Source organism: Anomaloglossus baeobatrachus, unplaced genomic scaffold, assembly GCF_048569485.1.
Source record: "Anomaloglossus baeobatrachus isolate aAnoBae1 unplaced genomic scaffold, aAnoBae1.hap1 Scaffold_3347, whole genome shotgun sequence".
Taxonomy (NCBI): Eukaryota; Metazoa; Chordata; class Amphibia; order Anura; family Aromobatidae; genus Anomaloglossus; species Anomaloglossus baeobatrachus.
Window position 1 is genome coordinate 41,500 of NW_027442724.1, and position 19,744 is coordinate 61,243.

Here is a 19,744-nt window from a genome sequence, read left to right on the forward strand (position 1 = left end):
CCGTAGAAAGCCCTTTCATCATCCCCAAACCCTAATCTTTTCCCTTTCCTTCCCAGCCCCCAAACCCTGCCCTCTGTACCTTTCTCACCACCCGCTTCCCTTCTCCTGTCATCCCCCTACCACCCGGGAAAAAAAGAGATTGCCCCCTCCTTCCACTAGCCCACCCTCCCACCCAAAGAACAACTTCTTCTGCGCAGCTTGTTTTCTAGGCAGCAGCGCTATTGTGATGTCATCGGGGGGCATTGTGACAAGCCGCCAGTGTTCCGTCTCTTCATGTTGTGCACAGTTCAAACGGAAAATACATCAACAGGCAGACTACAGAAAAGCTTACTATCAAAGGTTAGAGGGGGGCTTTCTCAGAGGGCTTTTTACAGTTTTTCTATTCCCAATTAGCCGTTTAAGTGTACTTATTGAAAGTAGTAATTCTTTCATAGGCCGCCCTTTCTTAGTATTTGACGTTCCTTATATTGCGGTATGAGGCTTCGCAGTAGGTTGCAAACATTCATCACCCATGACTGTCCCCAATTGAGCTCAGAAGCTCAATGTCTATCATGACCTCTCTTTTAGAATGTCCAAGAGCAAGCAAACTATTCCTCCAGGAGAGGGCGCCAACAGACTACTAAAGAGATCATCATTACTCAAAGAAAACCCCAAAAACCAATGCATGATAGGAATAAACAGGTAACTTTCTTTGGAGTGGAAGCGGAGAGATCGCACCAGATGCCAATTCTAGATGTTATCACACCTGTGGTCACTGCAGCAGCAGGTGAATCCACTTTGTCCAAAAGGGATCTATTCCATTCAATTGCAAATGATCTAGATAAGACAGAGAACTGCAGCACGGGGACATAGCCGAGTTGGTCAGGTTGAGTGGTGATGAGTTTGCTATTTGGATGAATAAAGAAAGTCAAAAGTGTGAAAGATAAAAAACAAAAGGAGGAAGTGTGAAAAGTGAATGGGCCAAATTGAGGTGCATATGAAGACGTATGCTTTCTTCCAATTCATTAAATCGGGCTAATATGAATCAGGTGAATTGAGTTCTGCTTTTGGAAACTGGGTTAAGAAGGGGTGCACCGTTCCTGGAGGTACTGCAATACCAGGTCAATGCGTGGAGTGGACAGAGCAAGCTCTTTTTCCATCTCCCTGTTCTAAAAATCCATTTAATATATGGTCCCCAGATAGGGGACGTATCAGATATTAAACTGATAAGAACAGATACTACACTTGATCTTAGCCAAAAGGCCGAGAAGCGATAACCAGAATTGGTTTGGGCCTCGAGTGGCACCCTGGCCTATGCCGGACACATCTTAGGGAGAGAGAGCGAGAGGGAGACAAACCCACGCCTACACAAGACATTTTGTCACCCAAGCCAACCCTTGAAAAGGCTGCTTTGCAGAGCCAAAACAAGAAGAATGGTGCGTTTTGCAGCCGCCGCCCACTGCAATGAATCTGAATAACTCCTCCTTTAGGGCGCAAGCAACTCCCCTCCCCCTTGCAGTCTTTCCAATTCACGATACAAAAAGACGGACAGGACAGGTTGCCTGACTTTCCGTCACTGCCACCCTTTGCCATCCTTACCCGTAGAAAGCCCTTTCATCATCCCCAAACCCTAATCTTTTCCCTTTCCTTCCCAGCCCCCAAACCCTGCCCTCTGTACCTTTCTCACCACCCGCTTCCCTTCTCCTGTCATCCCCCTACCACCCGGGAAAAAAAGAGATTGCCCCCTCCTTCCACTAGCCCACCCTCCCACCCAAAGAACAACTTCTTCTGCGCAGCTTGTTTTCTAGGCAGCAGCGCTATTGTGATGTCATCGGGGGGCATTGTGACAAGCCGCCAGTGTTCCGTCTCTTCATGTTGTGCACAGTTCAAACGGAAAATACATCAACAGGCAGACTACAGAAAAGCTTACTATCAAAGGTTAGAGGGGGGCTTTCTCAGAGGGCTTTTTACAGTTTTTCTATTCCCAATTAGCCGTTTAAGTGTACTTATTGAAAGTAGTAATTCTTTCATAGGCCGCCCTTTCTTAGTATTTGACGTTCCTTATATTGCGGTATGAGGCTTCGCAGTAGGTTGCAAACATTCATCACCCATGACTGTCCCCAATTGAGCTCAGAAGCTCAATGTCTATCATGACCTCTCTTTTAGAATGTCCAAGAGCAAGCAAACTATTCCTCCAGGAGAGGGCGCCAACAGACTACTAAAGAGATCATCATTACTCAAAGAAAACCCCAAAAACCAATGCATGATAGGAATAAACAGGTAACTTTCTTTGGAGTGGAAGCGGAGAGATCGCACCAGATGCCAATTCTAGATGTTATCACACCTGTGGTCACTGCAGCAGCAGGTGAATCCACTTTGTCCAAAAGGGATCTATTCCATTCAATTGCAAATGATCTAGATAAGACAGAGAACTGCAGCACGGGGACATAGCCGAGTTGGTCAGGTTGAGTGGTGATGAGTTTGCTATTTGGATGAATAAAGAAAGTCAAAAGTGTGAAAGATAAAAAACAAAAGGAGGAAGTGTGAAAAGTGAATGGGCCAAATTGAGGTGCATATGAAGACGTATGCTTTCTTCCAATTCATTAAATCGGGCTAATATGAATCAGGTGAATTGAGTTCTGCTTTTGGAAACTGGGTTAAGAAGGGGTGCACCGTTCCTGGAGGTACTGCAATACCAGGTCAATGCGTGGAGTGGACAGAGCAAGCTCTTTTTCCATCTCCCTGTTCTAAAAATCCATTTAATATATGGTCCCCAGATAGGGGACGTATCAGATATTAAACTGATAAGAACAGATACTACACTTGATCTTAGCCAAAAGGCCGAGAAGCGATAACCAGAATTGGTTTGGGCCTCGAGTGGCACCCTGGCCTATGCCGGACACATCTTAGGGAGAGAGAGCGAGAGGGAGACAAACCCACGCCTACACAAGACATTTTGTCACCCAAGCCAACCCTTGAAAAGGCTGCTTTGCAGAGCCAAAACAAGAAGAATGGTGCGTTTTGCAGCCGCCGCCCACTGCAATGAATCTGAATAACTCCTCCTTTAGGGCGCAAGCAACTCCCCTCCCCCTTGCAGTCTTTCCAATTCACGATACAAAAAGACGGACAGGACAGGTTGCCTGACTTTCCGTCACTGCCACCCTTTGCCATCCTTACCCGTAGAAAGCCCTTTCATCATCCCCAAACCCTAATCTTTTCCCTTTCCTTCCCAGCCCCCAAACCCTGCCCTCTGTACCTTTCTCACCACCCGCTTCCCTTCTCCTGTCATCCCCCTACCACCCGGGAAAAAAAGAGATTGCCCCCTCCTTCCACTAGCCCACCCTCCCACCCAAAGAACAACTTCTTCTGCGCAGCTTGTTTTCTAGGCAGCAGCGCTATTGTGATGTCATCGGGGGGCATTGTGACAAGCCGCCAGTGTTCCGTCTCTTCATGTTGTGCACAGTTCAAACGGAAAATACATCAACAGGCAGACTACAGAAAAGCTTACTATCAAAGGTTAGAGGGGGGCTTTCTCAGAGGGCTTTTTACAGTTTTTCTATTCCCAATTAGCCGTTTAAGTGTACTTATTGAAAGTAGTAATTCTTTCATAGGCCGCCCTTTCTTAGTATTTGACGTTCCTTATATTGCGGTATGAGGCTTCGCAGTAGGTTGCAAACATTCATCACCCATGACTGTCCCCAATTGAGCTCAGAAGCTCAATGTCTATCATGACCTCTCTTTTAGAATGTCCAAGAGCAAGCAAACTATTCCTCCAGGAGAGGGCGCCAACAGACTACTAAAGAGATCATCATTACTCAAAGAAAACCCCAAAAACCAATGCATGATAGGAATAAACAGGTAACTTTCTTTGGAGTGGAAGCGGAGAGATCGCACCAGATGCCAATTCTAGATGTTATCACACCTGTGGTCACTGCAGCAGCAGGTGAATCCACTTTGTCCAAAAGGGATCTATTCCATTCAATTGCAAATGATCTAGATAAGACAGAGAACTGCAGCACGGGGACATAGCCGAGTTGGTCAGGTTGAGTGGTGATGAGTTTGCTATTTGGATGAATAAAGAAAGTCAAAAGTGTGAAAGATAAAAAACAAAAGGAGGAAGTGTGAAAAGTGAATGGGCCAAATTGAGGTGCATATGAAGACGTATGCTTTCTTCCAATTCATTAAATCGGGCTAATATGAATCAGGTGAATTGAGTTCTGCTTTTGGAAACTGGGTTAAGAAGGGGTGCACCGTTCCTGGAGGTACTGCAATACCAGGTCAATGCGTGGAGTGGACAGAGCAAGCTCTTTTTCCATCTCCCTGTTCTAAAAATCCATTTAATATATGGTCCCCAGATAGGGGACGTATCAGATATTAAACTGATAAGAACAGATACTACACTTGATCTTAGCCAAAAGGCCGAGAAGCGATAACCAGAATTGGTTTGGGCCTCGAGTGGCACCCTGGCCTATGCCGGACACATCTTAGGGAGAGAGAGCGAGAGGGAGACAAACCCACGCCTACACAAGACATTTTGTCACCCAAGCCAACCCTTGAAAAGGCTGCTTTGCAGAGCCAAAACAAGAAGAATGGTGCGTTTTGCAGCCGCCGCCCACTGCAATGAATCTGAATAACTCCTCCTTTAGGGCGCAAGCAACTCCCCTCCCCCTTGCAGTCTTTCCAATTCACGATACAAAAAGACGGACAGGACAGGTTGCCTGACTTTCCGTCACTGCCACCCTTTGCCATCCTTACCCGTAGAAAGCCCTTTCATCATCCCCAAACCCTAATCTTTTCCCTTTCCTTCCCAGCCCCCAAACCCTGCCCTCTGTACCTTTCTCACCACCCGCTTCCCTTCTCCTGTCATCCCCCTACCACCCGGGAAAAAAAGAGATTGCCCCCTCCTTCCACTAGCCCACCCTCCCACCCAAAGAACAACTTCTTCTGCGCAGCTTGTTTTCTAGGCAGCAGCGCTATTGTGATGTCATCGGGGGGCATTGTGACAAGCCGCCAGTGTTCCGTCTCTTCATGTTGTGCACAGTTCAAACGGAAAATACATCAACAGGCAGACTACAGAAAAGCTTACTATCAAAGGTTAGAGGGGGGCTTTCTCAGAGGGCTTTTTACAGTTTTTCTATTCCCAATTAGCCGTTTAAGTGTACTTATTGAAAGTAGTAATTCTTTCATAGGCCGCCCTTTCTTAGTATTTGACGTTCCTTATATTGCGGTATGAGGCTTCGCAGTAGGTTGCAAACATTCATCACCCATGACTGTCCCCAATTGAGCTCAGAAGCTCAATGTCTATCATGACCTCTCTTTTAGAATGTCCAAGAGCAAGCAAACTATTCCTCCAGGAGAGGGCGCCAACAGACTACTAAAGAGATCATCATTACTCAAAGAAAACCCCAAAAACCAATGCATGATAGGAATAAACAGGTAACTTTCTTTGGAGTGGAAGCGGAGAGATCGCACCAGATGCCAATTCTAGATGTTATCACACCTGTGGTCACTGCAGCAGCAGGTGAATCCACTTTGTCCAAAAGGGATCTATTCCATTCAATTGCAAATGATCTAGATAAGACAGAGAACTGCAGCACGGGGACATAGCCGAGTTGGTCAGGTTGAGTGGTGATGAGTTTGCTATTTGGATGAATAAAGAAAGTCAAAAGTGTGAAAGATAAAAAACAAAAGGAGGAAGTGTGAAAAGTGAATGGGCCAAATTGAGGTGCATATGAAGACGTATGCTTTCTTCCAATTCATTAAATCGGGCTAATATGAATCAGGTGAATTGAGTTCTGCTTTTGGAAACTGGGTTAAGAAGGGGTGCACCGTTCCTGGAGGTACTGCAATACCAGGTCAATGCGTGGAGTGGACAGAGCAAGCTCTTTTTCCATCTCCCTGTTCTAAAAATCCATTTAATATATGGTCCCCAGATAGGGGACGTATCAGATATTAAACTGATAAGAACAGATACTACACTTGATCTTAGCCAAAAGGCCGAGAAGCGATAACCAGAATTGGTTTGGGCCTCGAGTGGCACCCTGGCCTATGCCGGACACATCTTAGGGAGAGAGAGCGAGAGGGAGACAAACCCACGCCTACACAAGACATTTTGTCACCCAAGCCAACCCTTGAAAAGGCTGCTTTGCAGAGCCAAAACAAGAAGAATGGTGCGTTTTGCAGCCGCCGCCCACTGCAATGAATCTGAATAACTCCTCCTTTAGGGCGCAAGCAACTCCCCTCCCCCTTGCAGTCTTTCCAATTCACGATACAAAAAGACGGACAGGACAGGTTGCCTGACTTTCCGTCACTGCCACCCTTTGCCATCCTTACCCGTAGAAAGCCCTTTCATCATCCCCAAACCCTAATCTTTTCCCTTTCCTTCCCAGCCCCCAAACCCTGCCCTCTGTACCTTTCTCACCACCCGCTTCCCTTCTCCTGTCATCCCCCTACCACCCGGGAAAAAAAGAGATTGCCCCCTCCTTCCACTAGCCCACCCTCCCACCCAAAGAACAACTTCTTCTGCGCAGCTTGTTTTCTAGGCAGCAGCGCTATTGTGATGTCATCGGGGGGCATTGTGACAAGCCGCCAGTGTTCCGTCTCTTCATGTTGTGCACAGTTCAAACGGAAAATACATCAACAGGCAGACTACAGAAAAGCTTACTATCAAAGGTTAGAGGGGGGCTTTCTCAGAGGGCTTTTTACAGTTTTTCTATTCCCAATTAGCCGTTTAAGTGTACTTATTGAAAGTAGTAATTCTTTCATAGGCCGCCCTTTCTTAGTATTTGACGTTCCTTATATTGCGGTATGAGGCTTCGCAGTAGGTTGCAAACATTCATCACCCATGACTGTCCCCAATTGAGCTCAGAAGCTCAATGTCTATCATGACCTCTCTTTTAGAATGTCCAAGAGCAAGCAAACTATTCCTCCAGGAGAGGGCGCCAACAGACTACTAAAGAGATCATCATTACTCAAAGAAAACCCCAAAAACCAATGCATGATAGGAATAAACAGGTAACTTTCTTTGGAGTGGAAGCGGAGAGATCGCACCAGATGCCAATTCTAGATGTTATCACACCTGTGGTCACTGCAGCAGCAGGTGAATCCACTTTGTCCAAAAGGGATCTATTCCATTCAATTGCAAATGATCTAGATAAGACAGAGAACTGCAGCACGGGGACATAGCCGAGTTGGTCAGGTTGAGTGGTGATGAGTTTGCTATTTGGATGAATAAAGAAAGTCAAAAGTGTGAAAGATAAAAAACAAAAGGAGGAAGTGTGAAAAGTGAATGGGCCAAATTGAGGTGCATATGAAGACGTATGCTTTCTTCCAATTCATTAAATCGGGCTAATATGAATCAGGTGAATTGAGTTCTGCTTTTGGAAACTGGGTTAAGAAGGGGTGCACCGTTCCTGGAGGTACTGCAATACCAGGTCAATGCGTGGAGTGGACAGAGCAAGCTCTTTTTCCATCTCCCTGTTCTAAAAATCCATTTAATATATGGTCCCCAGATAGGGGACGTATCAGATATTAAACTGATAAGAACAGATACTACACTTGATCTTAGCCAAAAGGCCGAGAAGCGATAACCAGAATTGGTTTGGGCCTCGAGTGGCACCCTGGCCTATGCCGGACACATCTTACTGAGAGAGAGCGAGAGGGAGACAAACCCACGCCTACACAAGACATTTTGTCACCCAAGCCAACCCTTGAAAAGGCTGCTTTGCAGAGCCAAAACAAGAAGAATGGTGCGTTTTGCAGCCGCCGCCCACTGCAATGAATCTGAATAACTCCTCCTTTAGGGCGCAAGCAACTCCCCTCCCCCTTGCAGTCTTTCCAATTCACGATACAAAAAGACGGACAGGACAGGTTGCCTGACTTTCCGTCACTGCCACCCTTTGCCATCCTTACCCGTAGAAAGCCCTTTCATCATCCCCAAACCCTAATCTTTTCCCTTTCCTTCCCAGCCCCCAAACCCTGCCCTCTGTACCTTTCTCACCACCCGCTTCCCTTCTCCTGTCATCCCCCTACCACCCGGGAAAAAAAGAGATTGCCCCCTCCTTCCACTAGCCCACCCTCCCACCCAAAGAACAACTTCTTCTGCGCAGCTTGTTTTCTAGGCAGCAGCGCTATTGTGATGTCATCGGGGGGCATTGTGACAAGCCGCCAGTGTTCCGTCTCTTCATGTTGTGCACAGTTCAAACGGAAAATACATCAACAGGCAGACTACAGAAAAGCTTACTATCAAAGGTTAGAGGGGGGCTTTCTCAGAGGGCTTTTTACAGTTTTTCTATTCCCAATTAGCCGTTTAAGTGTACTTATTGAAAGTAGTAATTCTTTCATAGGCCGCCCTTTCTTAGTATTTGACGTTCCTTATATTGCGGTATGAGGCTTCGCAGTAGGTTGCAAACATTCATCACCCATGACTGTCCCCAATTGAGCTCAGAAGCTCAATGTCTATCATGACCTCTCTTTTAGAATGTCCAAGAGCAAGCAAACTATTCCTCCAGGAGAGGGCGCCAACAGACTACTAAAGAGATCATCATTACTCAAAGAAAACCCCAAAAACCAATGCATGATAGGAATAAACAGGTAACTTTCTTTGGAGTGGAAGCGGAGAGATCGCACCAGATGCCAATTCTAGATGTTATCACACCTGTGGTCACTGCAGCAGCAGGTGAATCCACTTTGTCCAAAAGGGATCTATTCCATTCAATTGCAAATGATCTAGATAAGACAGAGAACTGCAGCACGGGGACATAGCCGAGTTGGTCAGGTTGAGTGGTGATGAGTTTGCTATTTGGATGAATAAAGAAAGTCAAAAGTGTGAAAGATAAAAAACAAAAGGAGGAAGTGTGAAAAGTGAATGGGCCAAATTGAGGTGCATATGAAGACGTATGCTTTCTTCCAATTCATTAAATCGGGCTAATATGAATCAGGTGAATTGAGTTCTGCTTTTGGAAACTGGGTTAAGAAGGGGTGCACCGTTCCTGGAGGTACTGCAATACCAGGTCAATGCGTGGAGTGGACAGAGCAAGCTCTTTTTCCATCTCCCTGTTCTAAAAATCCATTTAATATATGGTCCCCAGATAGGGGACGTATCAGATATTAAACTGATAAGAACAGATACTACACTTGATCTTAGCCAAAAGGCCGAGAAGCGATAACCAGAATTGGTTTGGGCCTCGAGTGGCACCCTGGCCTATGCCGGACACATCTTAGGGAGAGAGAGCGAGAGGGAGACAAACCCACGCCTACACAAGACATTTTGTCACCCAAGCCAACCCTTGAAAAGGCTGCTTTGCAGAGCCAAAACAAGAAGAATGGTGCGTTTTGCAGCCGCCGCCCACTGCAATGAATCTGAATAACTCCTCCTTTAGGGCGCAAGCAACTCCCCTCCCCCTTGCAGTCTTTCCAATTCACGATACAAAAAGACGGACAGGACAGGTTGCCTGACTTTCCGTCACTGCCACCCTTTGCCATCCTTACCCGTAGAAAGCCCTTTCATCATCCCCAAACCCTAATCTTTTCCCTTTCCTTCCCAGCCCCCAAACCCTGCCCTCTGTACCTTTCTCACCACCCGCTTCCCTTCTCCTGTCATCCCCCTACCACCCGGGAAAAAAAGAGATTGCCCCCTCCTTCCACTAGCCCACCCTCCCACCCAAAGAACAACTTCTTCTGCGCAGCTTGTTTTCTAGGCAGCAGCGCTATTGTGATGTCATCGGGGGGCATTGTGACAAGCCGCCAGTGTTCCGTCTCTTCATGTTGTGCACAGTTCAAACGGAAAATACATCAACAGGCAGACTACAGAAAAGCTTACTATCAAAGGTTAGAGGGGGGCTTTCTCAGAGGGCTTTTTACAGTTTTTCTATTCCCAATTAGCCGTTTAAGTGTACTTATTGAAAGTAGTAATTCTTTCATAGGCCGCCCTTTCTTAGTATTTGACGTTCCTTATATTGCGGTATGAGGCTTCGCAGTAGGTTGCAAACATTCATCACCCATGACTGTCCCCAATTGAGCTCAGAAGCTCAATGTCTATCATGACCTCTCTTTTAGAATGTCCAAGAGCAAGCAAACTATTCCTCCAGGAGAGGGCGCCAACAGACTACTAAAGAGATCATCATTACTCAAAGAAAACCCCAAAAACCAATGCATGATAGGAATAAACAGGTAACTTTCTTTGGAGTGGAAGCGGAGAGATCGCACCAGATGCCAATTCTAGATGTTATCACACCTGTGGTCACTGCAGCAGCAGGTGAATCCACTTTGTCCAAAAGGGATCTATTCCATTCAATTGCAAATGATCTAGATAAGACAGAGAACTGCAGCACGGGGACATAGCCGAGTTGGTCAGGTTGAGTGGTGATGAGTTTGCTATTTGGATGAATAAAGAAAGTCAAAAGTGTGAAAGATAAAAAACAAAAGGAGGAAGTGTGAAAAGTGAATGGGCCAAATTGAGGTGCATATGAAGACGTATGCTTTCTTCCAATTCATTAAATCGGGCTAATATGAATCAGGTGAATTGAGTTCTGCTTTTGGAAACTGGGTTAAGAAGGGGTGCACCGTTCCTGGAGGTACTGCAATACCAGGTCAATGCGTGGAGTGGACAGAGCAAGCTCTTTTTCCATCTCCCTGTTCTAAAAATCCATTTAATATATGGTCCCCAGATAGGGGACGTATCAGATATTAAACTGATAAGAACAGATACTACACTTGATCTTAGCCAAAAGGCCGAGAAGCGATAACCAGAATTGGTTTGGGCCTCGAGTGGCACCCTGGCCTATGCCGGACACATCTTAGGGAGAGAGAGCGAGAGGGAGACAAACCCACGCCTACACAAGACATTTTGTCACCCAAGCCAACCCTTGAAAAGGCTGCTTTGCAGAGCCAAAACAAGAAGAATGGTGCGTTTTGCAGCCGCCGCCCACTGCAATGAATCTGAATAACTCCTCCTTTAGGGCGCAAGCAACTCCCCTCCCCCTTGCAGTCTTTCCAATTCACGATACAAAAAGACGGACAGGACAGGTTGCCTGACTTTCCGTCACTGCCACCCTTTGCCATCCTTACCCGTAGAAAGCCCTTTCATCATCCCCAAACCCTAATCTTTTCCCTTTCCTTCCCAGCCCCCAAACCCTGCCCTCTGTACCTTTCTCACCACCCGCTTCCCTTCTCCTGTCATCCCCCTACCACCCGGGAAAAAAAGAGATTGCCCCCTCCTTCCACTAGCCCACCCTCCCACCCAAAGAACAACTTCTTCTGCGCAGCTTGTTTTCTAGGCAGCAGCGCTATTGTGATGTCATCGGGGGGCATTGTGACAAGCCGCCAGTGTTCCGTCTCTTCATGTTGTGCACAGTTCAAACGGAAAATACATCAACAGGCAGACTACAGAAAAGCTTACTATCAAAGGTTAGAGGGGGGCTTTCTCAGAGGGCTTTTTACAGTTTTTCTATTCCCAATTAGCCGTTTAAGTGTACTTATTGAAAGTAGTAATTCTTTCATAGGCCGCCCTTTCTTAGTATTTGACGTTCCTTATATTGCGGTATGAGGCTTCGCAGTAGGTTGCAAACATTCATCACCCATGACTGTCCCCAATTGAGCTCAGAAGCTCAATGTCTATCATGACCTCTCTTTTAGAATGTCCAAGAGCAAGCAAACTATTCCTCCAGGAGAGGGCGCCAACAGACTACTAAAGAGATCATCATTACTCAAAGAAAACCCCAAAAACCAATGCATGATAGGAATAAACAGGTAACTTTCTTTGGAGTGGAAGCGGAGAGATCGCACCAGATGCCAATTCTAGATGTTATCACACCTGTGGTCACTGCAGCAGCAGGTGAATCCACTTTGTCCAAAAGGGATCTATTCCATTCAATTGCAAATGATCTAGATAAGACAGAGAACTGCAGCACGGGGACATAGCCGAGTTGGTCAGGTTGAGTGGTGATGAGTTTGCTATTTGGATGAATAAAGAAAGTCAAAAGTGTGAAAGATAAAAAACAAAAGGAGGAAGTGTGAAAAGTGAATGGGCCAAATTGAGGTGCATATGAAGACGTATGCTTTCTTCCAATTCATTAAATCGGGCTAATATGAATCAGGTGAATTGAGTTCTGCTTTTGGAAACTGGGTTAAGAAGGGGTGCACCGTTCCTGGAGGTACTGCAATACCAGGTCAATGCGTGGAGTGGACAGAGCAAGCTCTTTTTCCATCTCCCTGTTCTAAAAATCCATTTAATATATGGTCCCCAGATAGGGGACGTATCAGATATTAAACTGATAAGAACAGATACTACACTTGATCTTAGCCAAAAGGCCGAGAAGCGATAACCAGAATTGGTTTGGGCCTCGAGTGGCACCCTGGCCTATGCCGGACACATCTTAGGGAGAGAGAGCGAGAGGGAGACAAACCCACGCCTACACAAGACATTTTGTCACCCAAGCCAACCCTTGAAAAGGCTGCTTTGCAGAGCCAAAACAAGAAGAATGGTGCGTTTTGCAGCCGCCGCCCACTGCAATGAATCTGAATAACTCCTCCTTTAGGGCGCAAGCAACTCCCCTCCCCCTTGCAGTCTTTCCAATTCACGATACAAAAAGACGGACAGGACAGGTTGCCTGACTTTCCGTCACTGCCACCCTTTGCCATCCTTACCCGTAGAAAGCCCTTTCATCATCCCCAAACCCTAATCTTTTCCCTTTCCTTCCCAGCCCCCAAACCCTGCCCTCTGTACCTTTCTCACCACCCGCTTCCCTTCTCCTGTCATCCCCCTACCACCCGGGAAAAAAAGAGATTGCCCCCTCCTTCCACTAGCCCACCCTCCCACCCAAAGAACAACTTCTTCTGCGCAGCTTGTTTTCTAGGCAGCAGCGCTATTGTGATGTCATCGGGGGGCATTGTGACAAGCCGCCAGTGTTCCGTCTCTTCATGTTGTGCACAGTTCAAACGGAAAATACATCAACAGGCAGACTACAGAAAAGCTTACTATCAAAGGTTAGAGGGGGGCTTTCTCAGAGGGCTTTTTACAGTTTTTCTATTCCCAATTAGCCGTTTAAGTGTACTTATTGAAAGTAGTAATTCTTTCATAGGCCGCCCTTTCTTAGTATTTGACGTTCCTTATATTGCGGTATGAGGCTTCGCAGTAGGTTGCAAACATTCATCACCCATGACTGTCCCCAATTGAGCTCAGAAGCTCAATGTCTATCATGACCTCTCTTTTAGAATGTCCAAGAGCAAGCAAACTATTCCTCCAGGAGAGGGCGCCAACAGACTACTAAAGAGATCATCATTACTCAAAGAAAACCCCAAAAACCAATGCATGATAGGAATAAACAGGTAACTTTCTTTGGAGTGGAAGCGGAGAGATCGCACCAGATGCCAATTCTAGATGTTATCACACCTGTGGTCACTGCAGCAGCAGGTGAATCCACTTTGTCCAAAAGGGATCTATTCCATTCAATTGCAAATGATCTAGATAAGACAGAGAACTGCAGCACGGGGACATAGCCGAGTTGGTCAGGTTGAGTGGTGATGAGTTTGCTATTTGGATGAATAAAGAAAGTCAAAAGTGTGAAAGATAAAAAACAAAAGGAGGAAGTGTGAAAAGTGAATGGGCCAAATTGAGGTGCATATGAAGACGTATGCTTTCTTCCAATTCATTAAATCGGGCTAATATGAATCAGGTGAATTGAGCTCTGCTTTTGGAAACTGGGTTAAGAAGGGGTGCACCGTTCCTGGAGGTACTGCAATACCAGGTCAATGCGTGGAGTGGACAGAGCAAGCTCTTTTTCCATCTCCCTGTTCTAAAAATCCATTTAATATATGGTCCCCAGATAGGGGACGTATCAGATATTAAACTGATAAGAACAGATACTACACTTGATCTTAGCCAAAAGGCCGAGAAGCGATAACCAGAATTGGTTTGGGCCTCGAGTGGCACCCTGGCCTATGCCGGACACATCTTAGGGAGAGAGAGCGAGAGGGAGACAAACCCACGCCTACACAAGACATTTTGTCACCCAAGCCAACCCTTGAAAAGGCTGCTTTGCAGAGCCAAAACAAGAAGAATGGTGCGTTTTGCAGCCGCCGCCCACTGCAATGAATCTGAATAACTCCTCCTTTAGGGCGCAAGCAACTCCCCTCCCCCTTGCAGTCTTTCCAATTCACGATACAAAAAGACGGACAGGACAGGTTGCCTGACTTTCCGTCACTGCCACCCTTTGCCATCCTTACCCGTAGAAAGCCCTTTCATCATCCCCAAACCCTAATCTTTTCCCTTTCCTTCCCAGCCCCCAAACCCTGCCCTCTGTACCTTTCTCACCACCCGCTTCCCTTCTCCTGTCATCCCCCTACCACCCGGGAAAAAAAGAGATTGCCCCCTCCTTCCACTAGCCCACCCTCCCACCCAAAGAACAACTTCTTCTGCGCAGCTTGTTTTCTAGGCAGCAGCGCTATTGTGATGTCATCGGGGGGCATTGTGACAAGCCGCCAGTGTTCCGTCTCTTCATGTTGTGCACAGTTCAAACGGAAAATACATCAACAGGCAGACTACAGAAAAGCTTACTATCAAAGGTTAGAGGGGGGCTTTCTCAGAGGGCTTTTTACAGTTTTTCTATTCCCAATTAGCCGTTTAAGTGTACTTATTGAAAGTAGTAATTCTTTCATAGGCCGCCCTTTCTTAGTATTTGACGTTCCTTATATTGCGGTATGAGGCTTCGCAGTAGGTTGCAAACATTCATCACCCATGACTGTCCCCAATTGAGCTCAGAAGCTCAATGTCTATCATGACCTCTCTTTTAGAATGTCCAAGAGCAAGCAAACTATTCCTCCAGGAGAGGGCGCCAACAGACTACTAAAGAGATCATCATTACTCAAAGAAAACCCCAAAAACCAATGCATGATAGGAATAAACAGGTAACTTTCTTTGGAGTGGAAGCGGAGAGATCGCACCAGATGCCAATTCTAGATGTTATCACACCTGTGGTCACTGCAGCAGCAGGTGAATCCACTTTGTCCAAAAGGGATCTATTCCATTCAATTGCAAATGATCTAGATAAGACAGAGAACTGCAGCACGGGGACATAGCCGAGTTGGTCAGGTTGAGTGGTGATGAGTTTGCTATTTGGATGAATAAAGAAAGTCAAAAGTGTGAAAGATAAAAAACAAAAGGAGGAAGTGTGAAAAGTGAATGGGCCAAATTGAGGTGCATATGAAGACGTATGCTTTCTTCCAATTCATTAAATCGGGCTAATATGAATCAGGTGAATTGAGTTCTGCTTTTGGAAACTGGGTTAAGAAGGGGTGCACCGTTCCTGGAGGTACTGCAATACCAGGTCAATGCGTGGAGTGGACAGAGCAAGCTCTTTTTCCATCTCCCTGTTCTAAAAATCCATTTAATATATGGTCCCCAGATAGGGGACGTATCAGATATTAAACTGATAAGAACAGATACTACACTTGATCTTAGCCAAAAGGCCGAGAAGCGATAACCAGAATTGGTTTGGGCCTCGAGTGGCACCCTGGCCTATGCCGGACACATCTTAGGGAGAGAGAGCGAGAGGGAGACAAACCCACGCCTACACAAGACATTTTGTCACCCAAGCCAACCCTTGAAAAGGCTGCTTTGCAGAGCCAAAACAAGAAGAATGGTGCGTTTTGCAGCCGCCGCCCACTGCAATGAATCTGAATAACTCCTCCTTTAGGGCGCAAGCAACTCCCCTCCCCCTTGCAGTCTTTCCAATTCACGATACAAAAAGACGGACAGGACAGGTTGCCTGACTTTCCGTCACTGCCACCCTTTGCCATCCTTACCCGCAGAAAGCCCTTTCATCATCCCCAAACCCTAATCTTTTCCCTTTCCTTCCCAGCCCCCAAACCCTGCCCTCTGTACCTTTCTCACCACCCGCTTCCCTTCTCCTGTCATCCCCCTACCACCCGGGAAAAAAAGAGATTGCCCCCTCCTTCCACTAGCCCACCCTCCCACCCAAAGAACAACTTCTTCTGCGCAGCTTGTTTTCTAGGCAGCAGCGCTATTGTGATGTCATCGGGGGGCATTGTGACAAGCCGCCAGTGTTCCGTCTCTTCATGTTGTGCACAGTTCAAACGGAAAATACATCAACAGGCAGACTACAGAAAAGCTTACTATCAAAGGTTAGAGGGGGGCTTTCTCAGAGGGCTTTTTACAGTTTTTCTATTCCCAATTAGCCGTTTAAGTGTACTTATTGAAAGTAGTAATTCTTTCATAGGCCGCCCTTTCTTAGTATTTGACGTTCCTTATATTGCGGTATGAGGCTTCGCAGTAGGTTGCAAACATTCATCACCCATGACTGTCCCCAATTGAGCTCAGAAGCTCAATGTCTATCATGACCTCTCTTTTAGAATGTCCAAGAGCAAGCAAACTATTCCTCCAGGAGAGGGCGCCAACAGACTACTAAAGAGATCATCATTACTCAAAGAAAACCCCAAAAACCAATGCATGATAGGAATAAACAGGTAACTTTCTTTGGAGTGGAAGCGGAGAGATCGCACCAGATGCCAATTCTAGATGTTATCACACCTGTGGTCACTGCAGCAGCAGGTGAATCCACTTTGTCCAAAAGGGATCTATTCCATTCAATTGCAAATGATCTAGATAAGACAGAGAACTGCAGCACGGGGACATAGCCGAGTTGGTCAGGTTGAGTGGTGATGAGTTTGCTATTTGGATGAATAAAGAAAGTCAAAAGTGTGAAAGATAAAAAACAAAAGGAGGAAGTGTGAAAAGTGAATGGGCCAAATTGAGGTGCATATGAAGACGTATGCTTTCTTCCAATTCATTAAATCGGGCTAATATGAATCAGGTGAATTGAGTTCTGCTTTTGGAAACTGGGTTAAGAAGGGGTGCACCGTTCCTGGAGGTACTGCAATACCAGGTCAATGCGTGGAGTGGACAGAGCAAGCTCTTTTTCCATCTCCCTGTTCTAAAAATCCATTTAATATATGGTCCCCAGATAGGGGACGTATCAGATATTAAACTGATAAGAACAGATACTACACTTGATCTTAGCCAAAAGGCCGAGAAGCGATAACCAGAATTGGTTTGGGCCTCGAGTGGCACCCTGGCCTATGCCGGACACATCTTAGGGAGAGAGAGCGAGAGGGAGACAAACCCACGCCTACACAAGACATTTTGTCACCCAAGCCAACCCTTGAAAAGGCTGCTTTGCAGAGCCAAAACAAGAAGAATGGTGCGTTTTGCAGCCGCCGCCCACTGCAATGAATCTGAATAACTCCTCCTTTAGGGCGCAAGCAACTCCCCTCCCCCTTGCAGTCTTTCCAATTCACGATACAAAAAGACGGACAGGACAGGTTGCCTGACTTTCCGTCACTGCCACCCTTTGCCATCCTTACCCGTAGAAAGCCCTTTCATCATCCCCAAACCCTAATCTTTTCCCTTTCCTTCCCAGCCCCCAAACCCTGCCCTCTGTACCTTTCTCACCACCCGCTTCCCTTCTCCTGTCATCCCCCTACCACCCGGGAAAAAAAGAGATTGCCCCCTCCTTCCACTAGCCCACCCTCCCACCCAAAGAACAACTTCTTCTGCGCAGCTTGTTTTCTAGGCAGCAGCGCTATTGTGATGTCATCGGGGGGCATTGTGACAAGCCGCCAGTGTTCCGTCTCTTCATGTTGTGCACAGTTCAAACGGAAAATACATCAACAGGCAGACTACAGAAAAGCTTACTATCAAAGGTTAGAGGGGGGCTTTCTCAGAGGGCTTTTTACAGTTTTTCTATTCCCAATTAGCCGTTTAAGTGTACTTATTGAAAGTAGTAATTCTTTCATAGGCCGCCCTTTCTTAGTATTTGACGTTCCTTATATTGCGGTATGAGGCTTCGCAGTAGGTTGCAAACATTCATCACCCATGACTGTCCCCAATTGAGCTCAGAAGCTCAATGTCTATCATGACCTCTCTTTTAGAATGTCCAAGAGCAAGCAAACTATTCCTCCAGGAGAGGGCGCCAACAGACTACTAAAGAGATCATCATTACTCAAAGAAAACCCCAAAAACCAATGCATGATAGGAATAAACAGGTAACTTTCTTTGGAGTGGAAGCGGAGAGATCGCACCAGATGCCAATTCTAGATGTTATCACACCTGTGGTCACTGCAGCAGCAGGTGAATCCACTTTGTCCAAAAGGGATCTATTCCATTCAATTGCAAATGATCTAGATAAGACAGAGAACTGCAGCACGGGGACATAGCCGAGTTGGTCAGGTTGAGTGGTGATGAGTTTGCTATTTGGATGAATAAAGAAAGTCAAAAGTGTGAAAGATAAAAAACAAAAGGAGGAAGTGTGAAAAGTGAATGGGCCAAATTGAGGTGCATATGAAGACGTATGCTTTCTTCCAATTCATTAAATCGGGCTAATATGAATCAGGTGAATTGAGTTCTGCTTTTGGAAACTGGGTTAAGAAGGGGTGCACCGTTCCTGGAGGTACTGCAATACCAGGTCAATGCGTGGAGTGGACAGAGCAAGCTCTTTTTCCATCTCCCTGTTCTAAAAATCCATTTAATATATGGTCCCCAGATAGGGGACGTATCAGATATTAAACTGATAAGAACAGATACTACACTTGATCTTAGCCAAAAGGCCGAGAAGCGATAACCAGAATTGGTTTGGGCCTCGAGTGGCACCCTGGCCTATGCCGGACACATCTTAGGGAGAGAGAGCGAGAGGGAGACAAACCCACGCCTACACAAGACATTTTGTCACCCAAGCCAACCCTTGAAAAGGCTGCTTTGCAGAGCCAAAACAAGAAGAATGGTGCGTTTTGCAGCCGCCGCCCACTGCAATGAATCTGAATAACTCCTCCTTTAGGGCGCAAGCAACTCCCCTCCCCCTTGCAGTCTTTCCAATTCACGATACAAAAAGACGGACAGGACAGGTTGCCTGACTTTCCGTCACTGCCACCCTTTGCCATCCTTACCCGTAGAAAGCCCTTTCATCATCCCCAAACCCTAATCTTTTCCCTTTCCTTCCCAGCCCCCAAACCCTGCCCTCTGTACCTTTCTCACCACCCGCTTCCCTTCTCCTGTCATCCCCCTACCACCCGGGAAAAAAAGAGATTGCCCCCTCCTTCCACTAGCCCACCCTCCCACCCAAAGAACAACTTCTTCTGCGCAGCTTGTTTTCTAGGCAGCAGCGCTATTGTGATGTCATCGGGGGGCATTGTGACAAGCCGCCAGTGTTCCGTCTCTTCATGTTGTGCACAGTTCAAACGGAAAATACATCAACAGGCAGACTACAGAAAAGCTTACTATCAAAGGTTAGAGGGGGGCTTTCTCAGAGGGCTTTTTACAGTTTTTCTATTCCCAATTAGCCGTTTAAGTGTACTTATTGAAAGTAGTAATTCTTTCATAGGCCGCCCTTTCTTAGTATTTGACGTTCCTTATATTGCGGTATGAGGCTTCGCAGTAGGTTGCAAACATTCATCACCCATGACTGTCCCCAATTGAGCTCAGAAGCTCAATGTCTATCATGACCTCTCTTTTAGAATGTCCAAGAGCAAGCAAACTATTCCTCCAGGAGAGGGCGCCAACAGACTACTAAAGAGATCATCATTACTCAAAGAAAACCCCAAAAACCAATGCATGATAGGAATAAACAGGTAACTTTCTTTGGAGTGGAAGCGGAGAGATCGCACCAGATGCCAATTCTAGATGTTATCACACCTGTGGTCACTGCAGCAGCAGGTGAATCCACTTTGTCCAAAAGGGATCTATTCCATTCAATTG

General features: G+C 46.3%; 12 non-coding genes across 12 annotated transcripts; all 12 read right to left on the reverse strand.

The window, feature by feature from the left end:
- Positions 1-1,063: 1,063 nt before the first annotated feature.
- On the reverse strand, positions 1,064-1,254 carry LOC142271063 (U2 spliceosomal RNA). Its single transcript, XR_012736238.1, has one exon. It is a non-coding gene; the product is annotated as a U2 spliceosomal RNA (small nuclear RNA).
- A 1,387-nt stretch (positions 1,255-2,641) lies between these two features.
- LOC142271064 (U2 spliceosomal RNA) lies at positions 2,642-2,832 on the reverse strand. The gene has a single exon (XR_012736239.1). It is a non-coding gene; the product is annotated as a U2 spliceosomal RNA (small nuclear RNA).
- A 1,387-nt stretch (positions 2,833-4,219) lies between these two features.
- LOC142271066 (U2 spliceosomal RNA) lies at positions 4,220-4,410 on the reverse strand. Its single transcript, XR_012736241.1, has one exon. It is a non-coding gene; the product is annotated as a U2 spliceosomal RNA (small nuclear RNA).
- Positions 4,411-5,797: 1,387 nt separating this feature from the next.
- LOC142271067 (U2 spliceosomal RNA) lies at positions 5,798-5,988 on the reverse strand. The gene has a single exon (XR_012736242.1). It is a non-coding gene; the product is annotated as a U2 spliceosomal RNA (small nuclear RNA).
- Positions 5,989-7,375: 1,387 nt separating this feature from the next.
- On the reverse strand, positions 7,376-7,566 carry LOC142271069 (U2 spliceosomal RNA). The gene has a single exon (XR_012736243.1). It is a non-coding gene; the product is annotated as a U2 spliceosomal RNA (small nuclear RNA).
- A 1,387-nt stretch (positions 7,567-8,953) lies between these two features.
- Positions 8,954-9,144, reverse strand: LOC142271070 (U2 spliceosomal RNA). Its single transcript, XR_012736244.1, has one exon. It is a non-coding gene; the product is annotated as a U2 spliceosomal RNA (small nuclear RNA).
- Positions 9,145-10,531: 1,387 nt separating this feature from the next.
- LOC142271071 (U2 spliceosomal RNA) lies at positions 10,532-10,722 on the reverse strand. Its single transcript, XR_012736245.1, has one exon. It is a non-coding gene; the product is annotated as a U2 spliceosomal RNA (small nuclear RNA).
- Positions 10,723-12,109: 1,387 nt separating this feature from the next.
- LOC142271072 (U2 spliceosomal RNA) lies at positions 12,110-12,300 on the reverse strand. Its single transcript, XR_012736246.1, has one exon. It is a non-coding gene; the product is annotated as a U2 spliceosomal RNA (small nuclear RNA).
- Positions 12,301-13,687: 1,387 nt separating this feature from the next.
- On the reverse strand, positions 13,688-13,878 carry LOC142271073 (U2 spliceosomal RNA). The gene has a single exon (XR_012736247.1). It is a non-coding gene; the product is annotated as a U2 spliceosomal RNA (small nuclear RNA).
- A 1,387-nt stretch (positions 13,879-15,265) lies between these two features.
- LOC142271074 (U2 spliceosomal RNA) lies at positions 15,266-15,456 on the reverse strand. Its single transcript, XR_012736248.1, has one exon. It is a non-coding gene; the product is annotated as a U2 spliceosomal RNA (small nuclear RNA).
- Positions 15,457-16,843: 1,387 nt separating this feature from the next.
- On the reverse strand, positions 16,844-17,034 carry LOC142271075 (U2 spliceosomal RNA). The gene has a single exon (XR_012736249.1). It is a non-coding gene; the product is annotated as a U2 spliceosomal RNA (small nuclear RNA).
- A 1,387-nt stretch (positions 17,035-18,421) lies between these two features.
- Positions 18,422-18,612, reverse strand: LOC142271076 (U2 spliceosomal RNA). Its single transcript, XR_012736250.1, has one exon. It is a non-coding gene; the product is annotated as a U2 spliceosomal RNA (small nuclear RNA).
- Between the last annotated feature and the right edge of the window lie 1,132 nt (positions 18,613-19,744).